This window comes from Polypterus senegalus, chromosome 11 (assembly GCF_016835505.1).
Source record: "Polypterus senegalus isolate Bchr_013 chromosome 11, ASM1683550v1, whole genome shotgun sequence".
NCBI lineage: Eukaryota > Metazoa > Chordata > Cladistia > Polypteriformes > Polypteridae > Polypterus > Polypterus senegalus.
In genome coordinates this window covers 159,769,203-159,788,819 of record NC_053164.1, presented here as the reverse complement: position 1 = coordinate 159,788,819, position 19,617 = coordinate 159,769,203, and the positions used below count along the sequence as shown (strand labels likewise).

Genomic DNA, 19,617 nt, shown 5'->3' with positions numbered 1-19,617 from the left:
TCCCCATCGGAATGCGCCAAATATGATCGATCACAGCCTGTCTCTTTAATTTAATTACCATGCCGTAACAAGGCAGTACCTTTCTGATTACATGATAATAATCTAAAATGCGTACCTGCTGTTTTAGGCCTCAGCGATAAAACACCCAGCCAGATGTTGCAACAATTATGTCTCCACAGGGAGTCGGCGCCTTTCTGTTTTCATGTTATCAGCCTAAGCAATTAAGAAAAGCCTTAATCTAATTTAAACGTGTTCTATTTTTTTTATATCATAAAGTAAAATACTTATTCTCACCCCGAATCAAAGCAATTAAGAAAATATACACTCCTTCTGATTTTTACTAAAGCTCTTAGCACACTTTTCAGCACTGGCTCTTAACTTAATCACAAGACTTTTTACATCCCTATGGTCTAAGAACAAAGTTATTAAATGAAATATTTTCCACTAATTACTCTCTCTTATATTCACAATGATCTTTACAAGCTCGCAAGAAAAGTTATTAAAACGGTTCTCGCGCTCTATGGTACATGATAAAATAGACTTTACTTCACATTTACAGTATATCAACCTTAAAATACACGTGGCGATCTAAAAAACGGCTCCACATATCAAACGTCTGCATTTAGCACGACGATCTCTCGGTAAAACATAAAGTATTTGCTTAGATGTGAACCTTACAGCTGTGTGCGTTTGAATGAGGCTTCTTTGCCACTAGAAAGGGTCACCGTCCCTTAGAGGCAGAACATCAACAACTCGGCACCTATGAGCTTTCTCACAAACATCCCACGTGTTCCGCTCCACCCTTCAAAGGCGTTATGCAGCCCTATGCGCAGCATAAAGTGTTCTGCTTCGCGGTTATTACCACAATAACTATTCCAAGTGTCTCCAAGAACTTTCCATAAGGTAGGCGTTTTCGCTTTTTTCTTCCGCAATGGCTGGCATGGCAAAAAATACTTTTGTGGTTTAGGGTAAGTGTAGATTATCGAAATATATGCCGTTAACGTCCGTCTCTTCAAACTGTTGAAATGATATTCTTTTATAAATCTGCTTTCAAATCAGATAGTTCCAGCGACAAAGAGCAATCTCCAAGCATCCTCTCACCTGGAGGTAGGTTTTCTGCTTTTTAAATGAAAAAACTACCTAGCCGTAACGCCCATAGTTTATAAATGAATTATTTTTCTTATTTCAGAAGGCTGTAGTTTCTGGCCGGTTGGATGTTCAAAAAGTGAGTCAGATCTTCTTACAGCCGTACTTTTAAATCGAAATGTTGCTTATGAGACCGTGCCGATTTAATGTCTTTAAATATTTACAAACTTATTACTTTTTAATGGTAATTATAGTAGTTATATAGACTAGCCTTTTATAAATTGAAATGTTGCTTATGAGACCGTGCCGATTTAAAACTTTTAATGTCTAAGTATGTACAAACTTATTACGTTTTAATGTTAATGTACGTCTCATACTAATTACTTTTAATGGAAATGCATAAACGTATAAGAACGTTCCGGCTGATTACTTTTTAATGTAATTGTCTTTAAGTACGTACAAACCTAGTTTTTTATATTTTAGAATCGGAGGGTGAACTGTTTGATTCTTTAAATCTAACTAGTTCGCAATTGGAGGATTTAATAGCTGCCACAGATTGTCTTTTTGAGAATAAAATTCCTGCCTCAGACAAAGAGTCCCCAGAAACCCATAAGTATCACTTTCAACTGAGGGTTCTTGTGTGTTTGTGTGTGTGTGTGTATGGGGGTGTCGGGGGTGGAAGAAAATAAGGCGTTGGGGTTAAATATGTACTTTTTAGCAGAATACTCAACGCCCCCAAAGAGCGGTTATTCTTCCGAAGTTTCCAGTCAGCATCTACAATTGGCGCAAAGGCTCTCGGACAGTCTGCTATTGAACATCTCATTCACGCAGCCCGGTAAGTTGAACTATCTGTGCGAGTGCGCAGCAAATCTTTATTTTTAAAGAAAACTTAGTCTTGCTTGTTTTTTCAGAACCCGCCTCTCCAGGCTTACTGACTCAGATACTTGGGGGCCCACCGCCGTTTGCATCATCACCCGGACTTCTCACCCAAATAATCGGTGAACCTGAAAGAATTGACCCTACTATTAAGGCTGCTGGGCTGAAGACTGAAATCGAACGAGTGCTGTTGATTTTTCAAAGTGCATTACCGGACCTTTTACCACGGTCTCCAGATATACGTGAAAAGGTTATTTTATTGTATGCAATTTTAGAAAACTTGTTCCCCAAATAATGTCTGGCAAAAGGCGTGCAAGTGAGGACTTGGATGCTGGGAGCGGTTCTCAAAATGCTGGGTTATTACAAAATATGGCAAATGAACTCTGCTTTTCTATTCGGCCCCCAAAAATGCCTACTCCACCACCCCTATATTTTAATTAATTTGAATATATTAATTGGCAAAATCAAAACCTGTTCTAAATGAATAATATAATAGCGACCATGAGAGTTCCTTCACCTGTTACCACTCCCATCGACTTTGACCAGCTTGACAGCCTTTTAGAAGCCCTACGTCCAGTAGCCACCCCCGATGAAATGCAAACATTAAATAACTTGTTAGAAAGGGTTCAACGGTCTTTTAACGAAAATGTGAATGCTCAAACAGTTCATGGTTTAACAAACACGTTGGGTTCTGTAAATGCTGCCCCCTTTCCGGGTATGGCCACATCAGTCCCTGTAGCTCACACTTCTGCTTCTGTCACTGTATCTTCAGGCCCTGTCTCCTCTGTTTCAGTCCCTGTAGCTCCCACTTCTGTCTCGGCAGCCTCTGTTCCAGTCCCTGTAGCTCCCACTTCTGCTTCTGTCTCGGCATTCTCTGCTCCAGTCACTGTCTCCTCTGTTCCAGTCTCTGTACCTCCCTCTACTTCAGTCCCCTGTGCCACCTCTGTCCCTGTCACTGTCTCCTCTGTTCCAGTCCCTGTAGTTCCCACTTCTGTTTCCTCTACTTTAGTATGGCCATGTGTCTCCTCTGTTCCAGTCCCTGTAGCTCGCACTTCTGCTCCAGTCACTGTCTCCTCTGTTCCAGTCCCTGCATCTTCAGGCTCTGTTTCAGTCACTGTATCTTCAGGCCCTGTCTCCTCTGTTTCAGTCCCTGTAGCTACCACTTCTGCTCCCCTTGTTTCAGTCTTGTCCCCTGTTTCAGTCACGGCTTCCTCAGTCCCTATTGCACAGCCATTTGCAGCTACCCCTTCAACCTCTTCAATCGCGCCAGTCATGTCCGGTGGTTCTGTGGTATCTAAACCCTCACCCTCGTCTACTTAGGCATGGCTGGGCCCTCTGCTGTCTCTAGTAATGACGTTCAGGGCGTTTTTCAGCAGATTGACAGACCTGCTTTTAACACTAGAATTACCAGAGCCTACGAAAAAACTCGTAATTCCGTCCCACCTTAAACTGCTTCTTAAATCCCTTCACACCTCTCCATGGCGTCCTTTGTCTTCTAAATGTGCTGATAAAGAGAAGCTAGGAGCAGCCGGCTATTCCATCCCCCCACCAATTTAGAACGTGCACGAACTTCTCTCAGCTCATGCCTTGATTGAGTATCTGGGAGTGAAGTGGAGTTTTAGAGTGGAAATAATAGATCGTTGTTTGGAACACACGCATTTCATGTCTGTTCCGTTTCTACAGTAATCTGTGTACACACATTGTTAAAACAGAAACGTTTTTTATATTCTAGTAGTAGATGACAAAATGTAGGCATAAACTATATAATGTATGAAGCCTGAAGTCCAAATAGCAAAGAAACATTTTCACAAGAATAACACAATTGCGCTTTTATTCAAAAATATAGCTGCAGAAACAAAAAGCCGCCTTAACATGCGACATTGACACCTATTTGTTGTAACTTCCTTCTTGGTTCAATAGACTCAGCCCCCGCCTTGGAATCAAGAGGTCACAAGTTCGATCCTGCGCACCTCCGTTTTGAGAAGTAAACTGCTCTTAGTCTTACTATTTTAGAATAAAAGCATACATTTGATTTCAGTCTGTAACAGCCGGAGCAATTTATGATCCTTGTAAAGGTTATCTTATTTCTTTTATTATTCACTTTTCATTCTCTCAGTCGCATTCAGAATCAATCCATACAACCCCATCTGACACGGCTGTTTTCGCTAAAGACGCGCTATAGCTCTGCAGTGTACCACGATGCATACTAACGCCACCCAGGGTTCTGACACACAAACGCTGGCGAAGCTGCCTTCTTCGTATCTCACCGTCACTTGATTTTCTTTTTATTCAGTTTTATTGAGTGTTCCTGCCAGTCCCCGCATGTTGCTGTATGCTTTTCTTTTTGTACTCCAGGACATGCAGAGGAAAGAATGGTAAAGACCAGTAACTTCGGCGCTATATGCAATCATCAAACACTCCCCATCTGCCCGTGTCGTTCAAACACAGGAACATATATTGGTGTAAAAGTATAACAAAAGTGCACTTTTATTCAAGTGCACTTTTTCCATCGCCTTTTCCTGTAAGAAGCAATGTCTCTCTGTGCTGTGGTTTCTATTACACACCTGAAAGAAAGAGACAATACATGTGAACATATCCAGCATACAGCAACATGTGGGGACTGGCAGGAACACTCAATAAAACTGAATAAAAGAAAATCAAGTGACGGTGAGATACGAAGAAGGCAGCTTCGCCAGCGTCTGTGTGTCAGAACCGGGTGGGGGGGCGTTAGTATGCATCGTGGTACAACGCAGAGCTATAGCGCATCTGTATTCTGTTTCTTTTTGTACTCCAGGGCACGCAGAGGAGAGAATAGTAAAGAGCAGTAAGTTCGGCGCTATATGCAATCATCAGACACTCCCCATCTGCCCGTTGTTTTGTTATACTTTTCAATACTTTTTATACTGCTCAAACGGGCATGCTCAAAAAATACACGTGTAATGCCATGAAAAGTGCACGCAGACACTTCATTTCGCAAACAAAACAAGTGCACTTTTATTCAAAACTACCTGTATAACCGAAGAAAAAGAAAGCAAGTTACAGTAGGCGATTGATACGACAGCTTGCATGGTGCAATGCTAAGAAGTGCAGATTTTCATTCCGTGCTATATAAAATAATCACATTCAAATATTAACAGTTCCCACACACCCAAGGACCGTCCTTTCTACATTTACTTGTTGCCGTGTACACACCTCTCTGTGCTATGGTTCCTATCACACTGAATGAGCACCTGACACTGTACTTTCTTCCCTGGGGGAAGGTCCCGCATCAGAGAATTTCCAGTTCCTGCATAAATTCACACCCGATCTGACGCTGTTCGTTTTCAAATAATATTGCATTAGTGCGATTATATTTTCATATATATTGTCTCTTTCTTTCAGGTGTGTAATAGAAACCACAGCACAGAGAGACATTAATTCTTACAGGAAAAGGCGATGGAAAAAGTGCACTTGAATAAAAGTGCACTTTTGTTATACTTTTACACCAGTATATGTTCCTGTGTTTGAACGACACGGGCAGATGGGGAGTGTCTGATGATTGCATATTGCGCCGAAGTTACTGGTCTTTACCATTCTTTCCTCTTCATGTCCTGGAGTACAAAAGAAAAAGCATACAGCAACATGCGGGGACTGGCAGGAACACTCAATAAAACTGAATAAAAAGAAAAGCAAGTGACGGTGAGATACGAAGAAGGCAGCTTCGCCAGCGTTTGTGTGTCAGAACCCGGGGGGTGGCGTTAGTATGCATCGTGGTACACTGCAGAGCTATAGCGCGTCTTTAGCGAAAACAGCTGTGTCAGATGGGGTTGTATGGATTGATTCTGAACGCGACTGAGAGAATGAAAAGTGAATAATAAAAAAAATAAGATAACCTTTACAAGGATCATAAATTGCTCCGGCTGTTACAGACTGAAATCAAATGTATGCTTTTATTCTAAAATAGTAAGACTAAGAGCAGTTTACTTCTCAAAACGGAGGTGCGCAGGAACTCGTGACCTCTTGATTCCAAGGCGGGGGCTGAGTCTATTGAACCAAGGAGGAAGTTACAACAAATAGTTGTCAATGTCGCATGTTAAGGCGGCTTTTTGTTTCTGCAGTTATATTTTTGAATAAAAAAGCGCCATTGTGTTATTCTTGTGAAAATGTTTCTTTGCTATTTGGACTTCAGGCTTCATACATTATATAGTTTATGCCTACATTTTGTCATCTACTACTAGAATATAAAAAACGTTTCTGTTTTAACAATGTGTTGACACAGATTACTGTAGAAACTGAACAGACATGAAATGCGTGTGTTCCAAATAACGATCTATTATTTCCACTCTAAAACTCCACTTCACTCCCAGATACTCAATCAAGCTGAAGTTCGTGCACGTTCTAAATTGGTGGGGGGATGGAATAGCCGGCTGCTCCTAGCTTCTCTTTATCAGCACATTTAGAAGACAAAGGGCGCTGGCGGAGAGGTGTGAAGGGATTTAAGAAGCAGTTTAAGGTGGGACGGAATTACGAGTTTTTTCGTAGGCTCTGGTAATTCTAGTGTTAATCACACTGAAATAAGACACCCCTTAAATTTTGCCAATGCCTATGAACTACAGTCTTACGAGTAGGTGTTTAACAGTATTCATGAGACGTTGCAAAGAATTCTGGATAGTTTTTCAGGAAATTTAAATCCGCAAGATGTTGTACAGCTAGAATTGCATGCTGATTCATTACCTATCAGTGTTTTTATACAGTTGACTGGCTCTAATATTAATGTAGATGGTTTTCTTCAGCAGATAGAGAATCTTCTTCAGAGTCATGCGAGTTTGCTGGCTGATGAGTCTGTAATGCTAGTCATCCAGATTGTTCGGTCACCTAGTGGCGCTCGCAACGTATCATCTCTACTCAATCATGAAATAGTTAGAAAGAAAATGAGGCATTTTATTATTTCTTATAATTATGGGAATCAGCTCTGTTTTGCCTTTTGTCTGCTTAGCCTAATGGATGACTGGTACATGCAAAACCCACAGTTATGCATGCGTGAAGCGTATAACCTTCAGAGCAGGGCTGGATTATCTGAGAATGAAAAGGTATCCTTTGCGGACGTTCATAAATTTGAAAACTTGCTGGGTATTAAAATTGTTGTCTGGTACAGGTGTCTAAGAAATGAGAAATTTTCAAAATTTGAAAGTTCCCGAGGTAGAAACCCCAAAACCTATTATGTTTTTACACGATAACCATTACTACAGTATTTTGAATTTAAAAGGGTTTCTGGGGGTGAAATACTTGTGCGACTACTGTTACACAAGCTACCACTCAATCCTTAGCCATCGTTGTGAAGGCCACTGCAACGTCTGTTTCTCCCCAGATTGCCGTCCGATCCTTGAAGAGCTTGTCAAGTGTGGTGATTGCAACCGTTACTGCCGGTCCCAATTTTGTTTTATTCAGCATACAATTCCTAAATTTAACGAGAAGACCAACGATATGGAAGCGGCCTGTGACACTGCAAAAATGTGTCCCCTGTGTTACAAAACTTACACAGTGAATGCTGCCTCAAAACCCCATAAATGTCGCCCCAAGGAATGCCGTTTCTGTAAAGCAAAAATTGAAAATGATGCAAAAAGCCATCAGTGCTTTATAGAAACCTTGAAGTCTGAGGATCGTTGTGAGAAATACGTATTTTATGATTTTGAAAGTCGGCAAGAAACGGGGGTGCACATTCCTAATTACATATACTGTAAGTCCTTGTGGGGTAAATGTGGTTCTGGGCAGGTGAAGATTATGTACACCAGTTCTTTGCCAGATACCGTCGCCCCAAGTATCAAGGCTATACCTTCATAACTCACAATTCAAAAGGTTGCGATGGGTACTTTTTAATGAAATATTTGCTTGAAAATGGTGTGAACCCTAGTGTTACTACTCAGGGAAATAAGCTGATGTGTTTCACAGATGATGGTTATCAATTACATTTTATTGATTCTTTGAATTTTTTAACAATGAAATTGAGTGCCATGCCTAAAGCCATGGGGTTTGAAGCAAAAGGTTATTTCCCTCATTTCTTCAATACGGCTGAAAATCAGAATTATATCGGCCCCTACCCTGAACCTGAATGCTACGACATCCAGAGCATGATGACCAAAGAAAATGAAGAATTTTTTTACCTGGTACGACAGTGTCAAGCATGGTGTTTTTAATTTTAAAGAGGAGATGGCTTTTTATTGTAAAAATGACGTCAAAATTCTTAGAAAAGTGTGCATTAAATTCAGAGACAAGGTCATCAAAATTGGCAATATTGACCCGTTTCAATGCATGACCCTGGCATCTCTATGTATGGCCATGTACAGGCAAAACTGTATGCCTCCAAAATCTATCGGTATAATTCCTTCTGACCATTACAGTAGTAGTCAGAAAAACTATTCGAACGCATCTATTCAATGGTTATTGTATCTCTGTGAAACAGAAAAATTGAACATTCAACACGCTCTAAACCTTGGGGAAGTAAAGAAGGGTTCCTTTTATCTTGATGGCTATGCCGTAGTTAATGGTATTCCCACTGCCTTTGAATTTGCTGGTTGTTTTTATCACGGCTGTCCAGAATGTTATGATTTAAACAGTACCCATCCTTTAACCGGTATGACTTGTGCGCTTATGTATCAAGTTTATGAGAAAATTGGAAATACTTAGGACAAAATTTAATCTAGATGTGCGCGTGCTCTGGGAGCATTCTTGGGAGATGATGAAAAAACAAGACCTCAGGCTACAAACATTCTTAAAACACTGATTTCCCTCAACGTATACAACCGAGGGACTCTTTGTTTGGTGGACGTACCAACACCATAAAATTGTACCACAAGGTGGTGGGCCCCGAACAGATTCACTATTATGATTTCACTAGCTTGTACCTGTTTGTGAATAAAACAAAAATGTACCCGGTCGGTCACCCCACTATCATTTTTTCAGCAGTTTGCCGATCTCAGGCAGTATTTTGGATTAATTAAAGCCACCATCCAGCCTCCGCGTGGTCTCAATTTTCCAGTCCGGCCTCTCAGGTTTTGTGTGAAATTAATGTTCACCCTCTGTCACACCTGCGCGGAGACAGAAGCTCAGATTGTGGACTGTCATCACACAGAGGATGAGAGAGCTTTAACAGGTACTTGGTGCAGTGTGGAAATAGCAAAGGCCATTGACAAAGGGTATACAGTTTCAAAAGTATACAAGATTTGGCATTACCCCGAACGTACTTCTGAGTTATTCTCAGACTATATCAAGCTTCATCTAAAAGGCAAGCAGGGGGCCTCGGGCTATCCTGCCTGGTGTACGGATGAGGCTTCCCGAGATCGTTATATTTTAGGTTATTATCAGAAGGAAGGTGTACGATTGGACTGTGATAACATCGCCGTAAATCCAGCCAAGAGACAAATTTTAAAGTTGTTTTTAAATTCTCTTTGGGGTAAATTTGGGCAAAAACCTCTCCATCTCACTACTAGCTTAGTCAAGGACGGTGAGGAATTCTTGCAATCTATTTTCTCCAAACAGTATAATGTTTCTTATTTTGAATTTATCGGCGATGAGATTGCTTAAATACAATGGAAGTACACCGATGAAAAGTATGCCCTACCTGGTAGCATTAATGTCGTCATTGCTGCTTTCACCACGGCCTATGCCCGGTTAGAGTTGTACGATTTACTGGACAGTCTGGGAGAAAAGGGTGTTGTACCACGACACCGACTCGGTCATTTTTACTTCTCAGCCTGGTCAGTACAATCCTCGTCTGGGTGACTATTTAGGAGAGCTCACCAGTGAGTTAAATCCTGGTGATTATATTACTGAATTTGGTTCAGGCGGTCCAAAGACGTACGGGTATAAAACGGCATGAGGCAAAACATGTATGAAGGTAAAAGGTATCACCATCAAATTTTGAAACCAGTAAAATTATAAACCTCGAGTCACTAACCAATCTAGTTCAGAATTTTGTGATGTCTCATGAAGCCCCTCCTCAAGAGTTACTGGTTCACGGTAAGCAGATCCATCGAAATAAAAAACGTTTCACTTTAGAAAACAGACCACTCAGGAAGAAATTCAGAGTGGTGTATAACAAGAGGGTTCTCCTAAAAGATTACAACACAAGACCTTATGGCTACTAAAAGAGACTTTGACGCCTGCCTTCAACACCCCTTCGCTAAAATCATCTCAGGACCCTCTTGTTCCGGTAAATCCTATTATGTGAAAAAATTATTGGAACATTCGAACCACGTTGTGTCTCAACCTTTTCAAAACATAATTTGGTTTTATAGTTGCTGGCAGAAAATGTACGACGAGCAATTAAAATTTATTGAGGGGCTCCCAAAGTCTTTATGCGACGACGAACTTCTCCCTCCTGAGAAAATAAATTTGGTCATTATAGATGATCTGATGGAATCGGCTAGCGAAAGCCAGGGAATAGAAAAAGCTTTCACAAAATATATACATCATCGGAATCTGTCTATCATTTACTTGGTTCAAAATTTATTCTTTCAAGGAAAGAAAAGCCGAACGATTAATCTTAACGCCAATTATATTACTCTTTTTAAAAACCCCAGGGACAAATTGCAGATTACTACCTTGGCCCACCAAATGTATCCGAGGCATGTTAGGTTCTTTTTGGAGGCTTTCGAAAATGCTACAAAACTACCATACGGCTATTTCTTAGTGGATATAAAGGCGCAGACCCCGGACAAACTGCGTTTAAGAACAGGTCTGTTTCCGCCCGACTGGCCGGTCGTGTACACCGTGAAAAGATAAAAGAAGCTGTTCTGAGTCAAAGTTACATATTCTGTCAGCATGTCAGCCAGAATAAGCAGAAACCTAAAGCCTCTCAAGGCCTTACTCCGTTGCTCTTGTCGCCGCCGTAAAATTCTTATAAACGCGTCTTCTGACGATTTAATTAATGCTTTGTCCGAAATAGCCTGTAATACTTTAAAAGGTAATATACCTCTTTCGCCGAAACAGTTTAAGCGACTCAAGAAGCATAAAACATCTGTCAGAAAAATAAGTGACAGGAAACTAACCTTAAAAAAGAAGAAAGCTATTCTGAACCAGAAAGGAGGCTTTTTGGGAGCTCTTTTAAGTGTTGCGTGCCATTCATATCCAGTTTACTAGCTTCTAGAGCATAAACATGGAATACGCCCCAAAAATTTATTTGGTCCCGCAGCAACAAATGTCTCTTTTTCAGCAAAAGAGTTCTAACCTGAATGATCTCTTGAGTGCCACGGAAACTGAACTGGACAAAGAAATGAGAAACGTCCTGCAATGCTGTGATATAGGGGCTGACAAGAAGGTGAAGCTTTACACTTCTATCTTGCAGAGATATCTGACATTAATTAAAAAGGCCGATAAAGAAACTAGCAGTCTGACGCTCGTATTACCAAAAGAAGAAAATGGCGAGGGGGGCACTGGAACAGTCAAGGTGTCTGAGGACAAGGTTTGGCAAGAGGTTTTGAGAAGCGCGCCTGTAAAATCAAAGAAAAATGTTGAATTTGTTTTACATAAAATGTCCTTTAATCCCCATCACGTGTTTTGGAATAATCGTGGAGAGCTGTTGTTAGAAGGTAAACCTTTGGTCAGATCCAACATGGTGGATTTGGTCCGTAATCTGACCGCTTCTCATACAATACCTGAACATAGGAGACCGCGGGGGTGGAAGGAATTTGTAAACACCATGGCCGGTTTGAACATTCCATTTTCTGTCGTACCTAATGATGAAATGAGAGAACTCCTTGAAAGTTTTAAGCCACCCGCCACCCCGCTCCCTGCTCATTAAACAGAAGTTAGCCCCTACCGACTGAAACCGAGAAAAAAAGACTGGAATGGATTGCTTATTAATTTGTAAAATTATTTGTTTATTAAATACAATTTTATCTCATTACAGAGTGTCGTCATCCTTTAACCGTCTATTGAAATATTTATAGGTCTCTGATCTTTGCATGCAAGGGTACTGATAAAAACAGAGTCCCGGTGAAGGAAGCCAGGAACGAAAAAATTTAGAGACCATAGAGTCATTACTCTTCGCGTCCTCAGAATATTTTTTTTATTACAGAGGTGTACTGGAGACCTTTGCCTCTCTGATGCAGATAGAGGCAGTGTTGACCGCATTTGTCTGAGAACCAACTTAGAAGTTGCCGGTTATTGTAAATGATTTGTTTACAGTTTTTGCTTAAGAAATGGTAAATGTCTTTCGGGAAGTAGATAAAGTCCGGAGGATTTCCATAGGAATCAAAAAACTCCCCATTTCCGTCTTCTGTGAGGTAAATCCCCAGCCAGTGTTCTCCGGGTTGGGTTTGACAGTGAGTATTCACTACAAACATGGCCGGCAAGCCATTATTTTTTTCCGGTAGTTGATCACACGCCAGCACACCGCGGAAATATCTTTCGGTGTAGGGGTCTTGAGTCAGTAGTTCTGTAAATTGTTTTGTATTTATGGTGTTTATTAGTAGTCATACAGAACATTACATCTCTGGTTGATTTCAATGATGTTGTCAAAGACCACATATACTATTAGATTGACGGTCCGAGGGAGAGGGATGCGGAAGCGTAATTCAAATCTCATGTTTCCAGTTTTAACTAATGAAAAATGATCTCTGCATTCTTGATCGGGGGTTAGATCAAAAGCGAAAAGAGTATATCCTTGCGAGAACTCTGAAAGGCTGATAGCCAGAGCTTGATCCTTCAAATGCTTACCAGTGGCCAATACCAGGTTATAATATTCTCTAGCACTATTGCCGCTTACAAAGTCTGGTTGAAAAGGTTTGGCAGGAATCTGTTCACCGTCCATGTACAGAGCCAGGAACTCTACATCGTTGTGTTTGAAATTGAACGGGTTCCGTGTATAAGACCCGAAAAGGCCTCATTATCCACCATGCCAATCACCACATACTTTGGTAGTTGACCCAGAAACAGGTTTTCTTGATTGCATACTCTGATTCCCGAACATACTGAATACTTCTATATTCACCCTTTCCACAGGGTATTTAGCATTGGCTGATGTAAGGGCATGAGCGTGTCCTAATTTCACGGCCGGTGAAACTTTTACTTTTTTTACAAACAGGGAGACTGATGTTATGATTACTCTGTAACGTTCGGCATTGCCGGACATTAAGCAGAATTCATCGCTGTTCCGAACCAAGAGATCTGTATGTATGTGCCCCAGAAGCTCAACAGTCCTTCTACCGGCTGTATAGGCGCTTCTGTTATTAAAACCGATGTTTTCTCCGTCGGGGTCTGTCTCTTCCAATTTGTTAAGTGTACCTTTGTAAAGTCCTGTAGCAAACTGAGAATGAACAGTCTCTTGACTGTAATTTAGCAGGCCTTCTAAGACCGCTCAGTAAGGATAACAATTTGAACTCTGCGATATTAGACGGTCCCTCAGGGTGACATCAACTTGGGAAAACAAACTGGCTATAGGGTAGTTGACAAATCCGACTTTTGCCCCGGCAGGTACGTTAGTCCCGTCAGCATTCACTATCTTTCCCCTTAGGTGTAGAAGAGTGTTATTCAAGTTCAGGTAATCTTCCCCATTTCCGGCTATGAGAAATTCTAGCGGAGCTACTTCAGAGAGGGCTGAGAGTGGTGGGACTTCAACGTATATAATTTTATCTACACTCGTTTGAGTGAAAGGCAGATCCAGTTCAGATTTGACACATTCTTCTGACATTCTGTGTACGAAAGCCATCTTCTCTTAAAAAATGTCTCTTCTTTTTGCTTGCTTTAGTCTTGTTCCTCTTCTGACATCGTTTAGATAATGCTGTAAAAATAGTGCGCCTGGCCTTTTTAGCCGGCTGGGCCTGACACGACCCTGGTGGTCTCTTGCGTTTTGTCTTTCTCATGACCATTAAGCCCTCTCCCTCCTGCTTTTCTAGGACTCCACCTGCAGCACTGGATATAGCCCCTGTAATCACATCTTTTACAATATTTTTAGCCGCAGATTTGATATGTGGTTTTGCGATATCAAAGCCTTTTTTCAGGAGAGGTAAAGCTCTTCTAAACAATCCTCGAAATATACCTCCAATCCCCCCACCATACATTACAGGGGATCCAGAGAATCCCGGTAAGCCTTTACCCGCTTGGGTCTGATAATATTGGACGTAAGGTGTCGGGTCCTGGTAAGACCTCATTGTTTCAGTCGTGCATAAAATGTCTGACGGGTCTGAAATGCAACTTCACTATCACCTTACCAAACTGAAATGGCACATTTTTGTTCTGGTCCGTCTTTATTTCAATAGTCACTGTGTCAAAATGATTCTTGCTGGTTGGGGCATAATGCGGTTTGTCATAGGTGATGGTTGTAATTTTATTCGCCTGATCCTCTATATGAACATGCCTCAAAAGAGGTACGTAGCTGTCTCCGACTCTCTGATGAGATACCATATCCCCGTACACATACAAAGTGTAAAACACGGCCCTGATGTCGGCTGGGAAAAGAGCCTTATAAGTTAAACCCCGAGTCTGATCAGGATGCTCTCCTAATATTCGACCCAGCTGTCCTTTTAAGTGTATAGTTTCATCCTTTTCACCCGGTACCATGTAGACTCTTCTTTCCACAGCATTATAACTGAATTTCGCAGGGTTCTCAGAAGGGACAAATCCAGCTGCAACATCTGTCAAAGTGGGAAGGCTTAAGGTTGTCGAATTCATAAAAGACAGTAGGTCGTGAATACCTTCGTAATATCCGCATGGAATGTAGTAATGTTTTTTTACCCCCGGAGCTGAAACGTAGAATTCGTTATCCGGTTTGTCTATGGTATTCCACGTATGTGGATACTGAATTTCGGCTAGACCGACTTCCCAAGAACCTTCTAATTCTATGGGCTTAGCAAGCTTCGTCGTGAAATTGGAAATTGTGTTGTTAGAGAAAATGTCTGAGGAAGCATTGCCCAGTAGAGTCACAAAACTTTTGCGCTCCATCGTATACCGCTAGAGAATGAAGAGTCGATTAGGAGCACTGTGGATTTTATTGAACATCTAGGGCCTGGCTCTCCGGTATCCAGCTGTTAAATTTTTCTGGCCAGCCGAGCCATTTGACTAAAATGAGTCATTTTTTATTCTAACTTTCCTAGTCAGTATTTTTTCGATCCTGTAAATGTCTGTGGATCCGACTTTAATTTTCTGTAATTCAGGGTAGTTCAGATACGGTAAAGATTTCATATGAAAATGTTTGTTCATAACCTTTCTCAAAAGGATGTCTGGTTTTAGACACCCTAACCGTCTCTCCTACTTTGAACTTAAACAACGGCGGACCCGGGGGGTTGGCTACATCGTATACATTTTTTAAAACTTTCCAGGAATTTAACGTGTTTACATTGGAAGGAGCCATTTTTATGCTTGGATGATAACTTTTGTTGTAAGAGTATACTAGATCCGGCAATTTATCGATGTAGGTTCTCGTGTTATAAGCGCTGAAATATTTCCACATTTTAGATTTTAGTGTCCAGTTAAATCTCTCCACCACGGAGGCCTTTAATTCGTTTCCTGTGGTGAAATGTTTTATTCCGATCTTCTTTAACAGCTTTTGAAAATCTTGGTTGAAAAACTCTTTCCCCTTATCGGTCTGGAGCTTCTTTGGAGTACACCCGGCGCTCAGAATGTCTTGGAAGGCTCTTGTCACTTCCTTACTTTTTTTCTTGAGGGGTCGTACCCACGCGTACTTGGAAAGTACGTCGATACATGTTAACAAATATTTATAACCCAGATTATGCTCGGACACATTTGTCATGTCCGCTAAATCCATCTGCCATTGCGAGTCTATATCGGATACATAAACCTTACTTCTCCTAAAATGCCTTCTAGCGGGTTTGTGAATTGTATAAGCATATTGACCGGATAACCAATCCGACACCTGTTGGTCATTACTTTTCTGACCCGAAACCTCAAGAGCTCTTTTCAAAGAGTCATTTCCCCCATGCTACCAGGATTTGCCAGGTTATAATAAACTTTTTTCAAGTAACCCTCCATCGCCGACGGTGAAAGAAAAATGTCAATGGTTTAAAAATCAAATGAGTCTTTATTGATAATTTTCAAAACATTATTAAAATTTCAAAACGGCAGTATTAAAAACATTATTAAAACATTTCATAGCACCGGCACATTGAGTTCAGACACTTTGTCAAATTTTTCTATGTCGTACTCCCCGTAAAACCCCAAAGGTGCATCGGTCATGTCGGGTACAGAAAAATGCCTTTTAGAGAAAGCATCGGCTATTTCACGTATTTTTGAGTAAGAGGGATCGTCCATGTTGTGAAAGGCTTGTACAATAGCCTCGCTAATAGAATGTTCATTTTCCAGTTCATCTACAGCATTTTGGACAAATGAATGAACCTTGTGAAAAGGTGGAAAGATGTTGAAGCATCCCAGAGTCTTTATGACCAGGCTCCTGAGCCACGGTTTGTGGAAAACAGTCAGAACCTCTTGAAAACAGCCAACCCGATAAATAGAGTCAGGGTCAAACTGACACGTATGCTGTGTCTGGCTGGGGTGGTCTATAAAATAACCTTGACAGGGGCTTTTTAGGTCCCGATTGACTATTATGTCCAGCAGAGCCGCAATCAAACTTTTTATCAGTTTCAGAGTCTTTTGAAGTGTTTCACCCAGGGGCCCGTCAGTTTTATTCAATGTCCATGCCCTCATAATCAGAATTCTGGGACGATGGCTTCCAAGAGGCCAGAGCCTCTACCAAGTCATCCACAGTCTCTTCTTGATGCATGGTCTGCATGGCTATCTCCTCAGCGCCTGTTAGGCTCCCCAGAGCATCCTCAACTGGGACAAAAAAGACAGGTACTGTACAGTTCTCCAGGAGACTGTCCAGCCAATACATATCATCAGGGGCAGTTAACTGAGGTTCGGGCCAATAGATCTGGTCATTTGAGGGCATCAGAAGATCCGGCCAAGACGGTCTGTCTGAAGGAGAGTTGTTAGGAGCAGAGTACTTGGAGTTAGGTACGATGTCGTCGGGCCAAAACAGGCCGTTGACTGCCGCTGTCTGTTCCATAGACCAACAGGCCTGATCAGGTACGTAACCGGCGGGGTGCTGGTTGTTACCCGCCCAAAACACATCGTTGTCTGTCAGCATCTGGTCTGCCGCAGAGTAGCCGGGCTGTAGGTTAGGGTCGATCATATCGTCGGGAGTAGAGTAGGCGGTGTTGGCTTGAAGGTTAGCCGGCCAAAACAGGTAGTCAGCGGCGGACGTATGTTCCATACCCCCGGAGCTTGGTTCTTCGGAGCGCATCAAAATGTCGGACTCAGAGGCCGAGAGAACAGGGAGACGACCGGCCCAGCTAGCACCAGCTTCGGAAGGGTAGTTAGTTGAAGACATCGCGATAGGGTTTTAGGTTAATGTAGACTATGGAAAAGACCTCTGTATCTATCTCCACTAACTTAGGGGGCGGTTGACTCCCAGTTTTCGTCTTCCTCCTCCTCCGAGCATGAATTATTCAACATGCTAAACTCCTCCTCCAATTTTCTTTTAATTCTTTTCATCTGGTCGGATAGTGTTCCTTGATAAATAGCTTCATCAATATTTGGCATAAGAACTTTAAAAAATCTCCAGTCTTTTATAGAAAAATTTATTTCACTCACTCGCTCCTTTATCACATTTTCTTTATCTTCTTCCTCCTCTTCGTGACCGGTCTCGTTATATTCGGGAAGGATAGGCTCCTTTTTGGAAACGGCAATCGTGAGCTGTCCCTCGCCATTTCTTTTTACCTCTACCCGGCACAGTTAGAATCGTACCAGACAGAGCTGAAGCGTGGTTCTTGTAACTCCCGTAACGTTCTACTGGAGACCCTGTTTGCTTTCAGTTTCTTAGGAGTGTTCACAAGACCGGCCATTCTGTTTGCTTTTGTGTGTCATGGCGTTTTCACTAAGTGACTAGAATTTTATACAACAACTCTTTCGTCTCCTCTTACAGTCGGGGTTGGGAAGGGGTGGAGCGATACGCCTCTCCCCTAACCCTATAGGCGGATAGAGAGATAAAGGCGTACCTCGGGCGTGAGTATTGTTAATGGGGAGTGATAAGTGTCCGGTTTATGAAAGACCCACCCTAAAAGGCGGGGTTTAGAGATGATCAATTATGACACTGGTCCAACCCCCAGGGGGCGGGGTATAGTTCATATTTTTATATTTTCATAAATTATATTTTCATATTCATGTTTTTATATTTTCATATCATATTTTCATATTTGGGGTTGGGCTTAATGTCATCCATCATATATTGGGGCAGGGCTTAAAGTCATCAATCAATCTAACACCTCTTTTGACAGTTGCTTTCTGTATGTACTACTATATATGTTTATATATGTAGATGTGTATATATGTGTGTGTGTGTGTGTGTGTATATATATATATATATATATATAGATAGATATATATAGATATAGATATATATAGATACTAGCAAAATACCAGCTTAGCGAGAAGTAGTGTGTTAAAGAAGCAATGAAAAAGAAAAGGAAACATTTTGAAAATAACGTAACATGATTGTCAATGTAATTGTTTTGTCACTGTTGTGAGTGATGAGTGTTGTTGTCATATATATATATATATTTACACACACACACATAAACATATATATACATATCTATACATATACACATATATACATACATATATATCTACATATATACACATACATATACATACACACATACATACATACACACACATATATAAACATATATATACATATACATACTGTACATATCTACATATATACACACACAGCTATTTCGGATCAGTGCAATACGCTGCTTGTTAAAACGAATAACTCCCGCTCTTACGTGCAAGTCTTCGTGGATATTATGAACTATTGTATTTGTTCAAGTTCTATTTAAATTTTAAATAGAAGGAATTTTTATTTAGTCGACAGAAATATCTTTGGTAGGAATGGTAAAAACAGACAGGAATATTATTCCTGAATAAATCAACTCAAACCTTAAACAACTTATAATATTTTGCTCTCCATAAAAATATATCCTGTCTAAATTATACAAGTTAGAAATAAAGTAAACATTAAAAGAACAAACATTCAAATTTCTTTACTCTTATGTAATTTTATATAAAAAATAATCTTAGATTTTAAATATCCCAAAAGATTTTGCTCTCCATAAAAATATATCCTGTCAAAATTATACAAATTCAAATATGAACATGCTGCATAACAAAACCTGGAAATATAAATAAAATGTGTTCCTTTCAGCAATAACAAATCAAATCATTCAGTTGTCTTTGCTCATATGTCATTTTAGAGCTGGACGCCTGGCATCTTTTTTTGGCAACAGGTTCGTTTATGTTTGGTGTGAGGTTCTGTGTTGTGGAGATTCTCAGGATGGATTGCAGGTGCTCATCAGTGAGGCGACTCCTGTGTGCTGTTTTGTTAGTCTTTATCACTGAGAAGAGCTTCTCACACAGACATGTGCTACCAAACATGCACAAGGTTCGAGCCGCATGTAGACGGACTTTTTTTGTTCTTCAAAGTCACCAAAGCGCTGTGCAAACTCAGTGCGCAGTGCGCTCAGTTTATCAGCAAAGTGCGTATTTGGGAACACCGTAGTGACGACTTGGTTTAACATTACTTGGCAACAGGGAAAGTGGGGCAAGGTGCATTTGTGTCTCCCATAAAAGCAGCTTCACTTGAAATCACTTTGTGAT

The 19,617-nt window shown here is 40.9% G+C and overlaps 1 long non-coding RNA gene across 1 annotated transcript in view; it reads left to right on the top strand.

The window, feature by feature from the left end:
• The first annotated feature begins 886 nt into the window (after nucleotides 1-886).
• LOC120539657 overlaps nucleotides 887-19,617 on the top strand; it is a 61,913-nt gene continuing 43,182 nt past the window's right edge. Inside the window, exons 1-5 of the long non-coding RNA XR_005635647.1 lie at nucleotides 887-968; nucleotides 1,060-1,107; nucleotides 1,190-1,225; nucleotides 1,805-1,921; nucleotides 1,998-2,212. This is a non-coding gene — a long non-coding RNA (uncharacterized LOC120539657). The remainder of the gene's footprint in view (nucleotides 969-1,059; nucleotides 1,108-1,189; nucleotides 1,226-1,804; nucleotides 1,922-1,997; nucleotides 2,213-19,617) is intronic.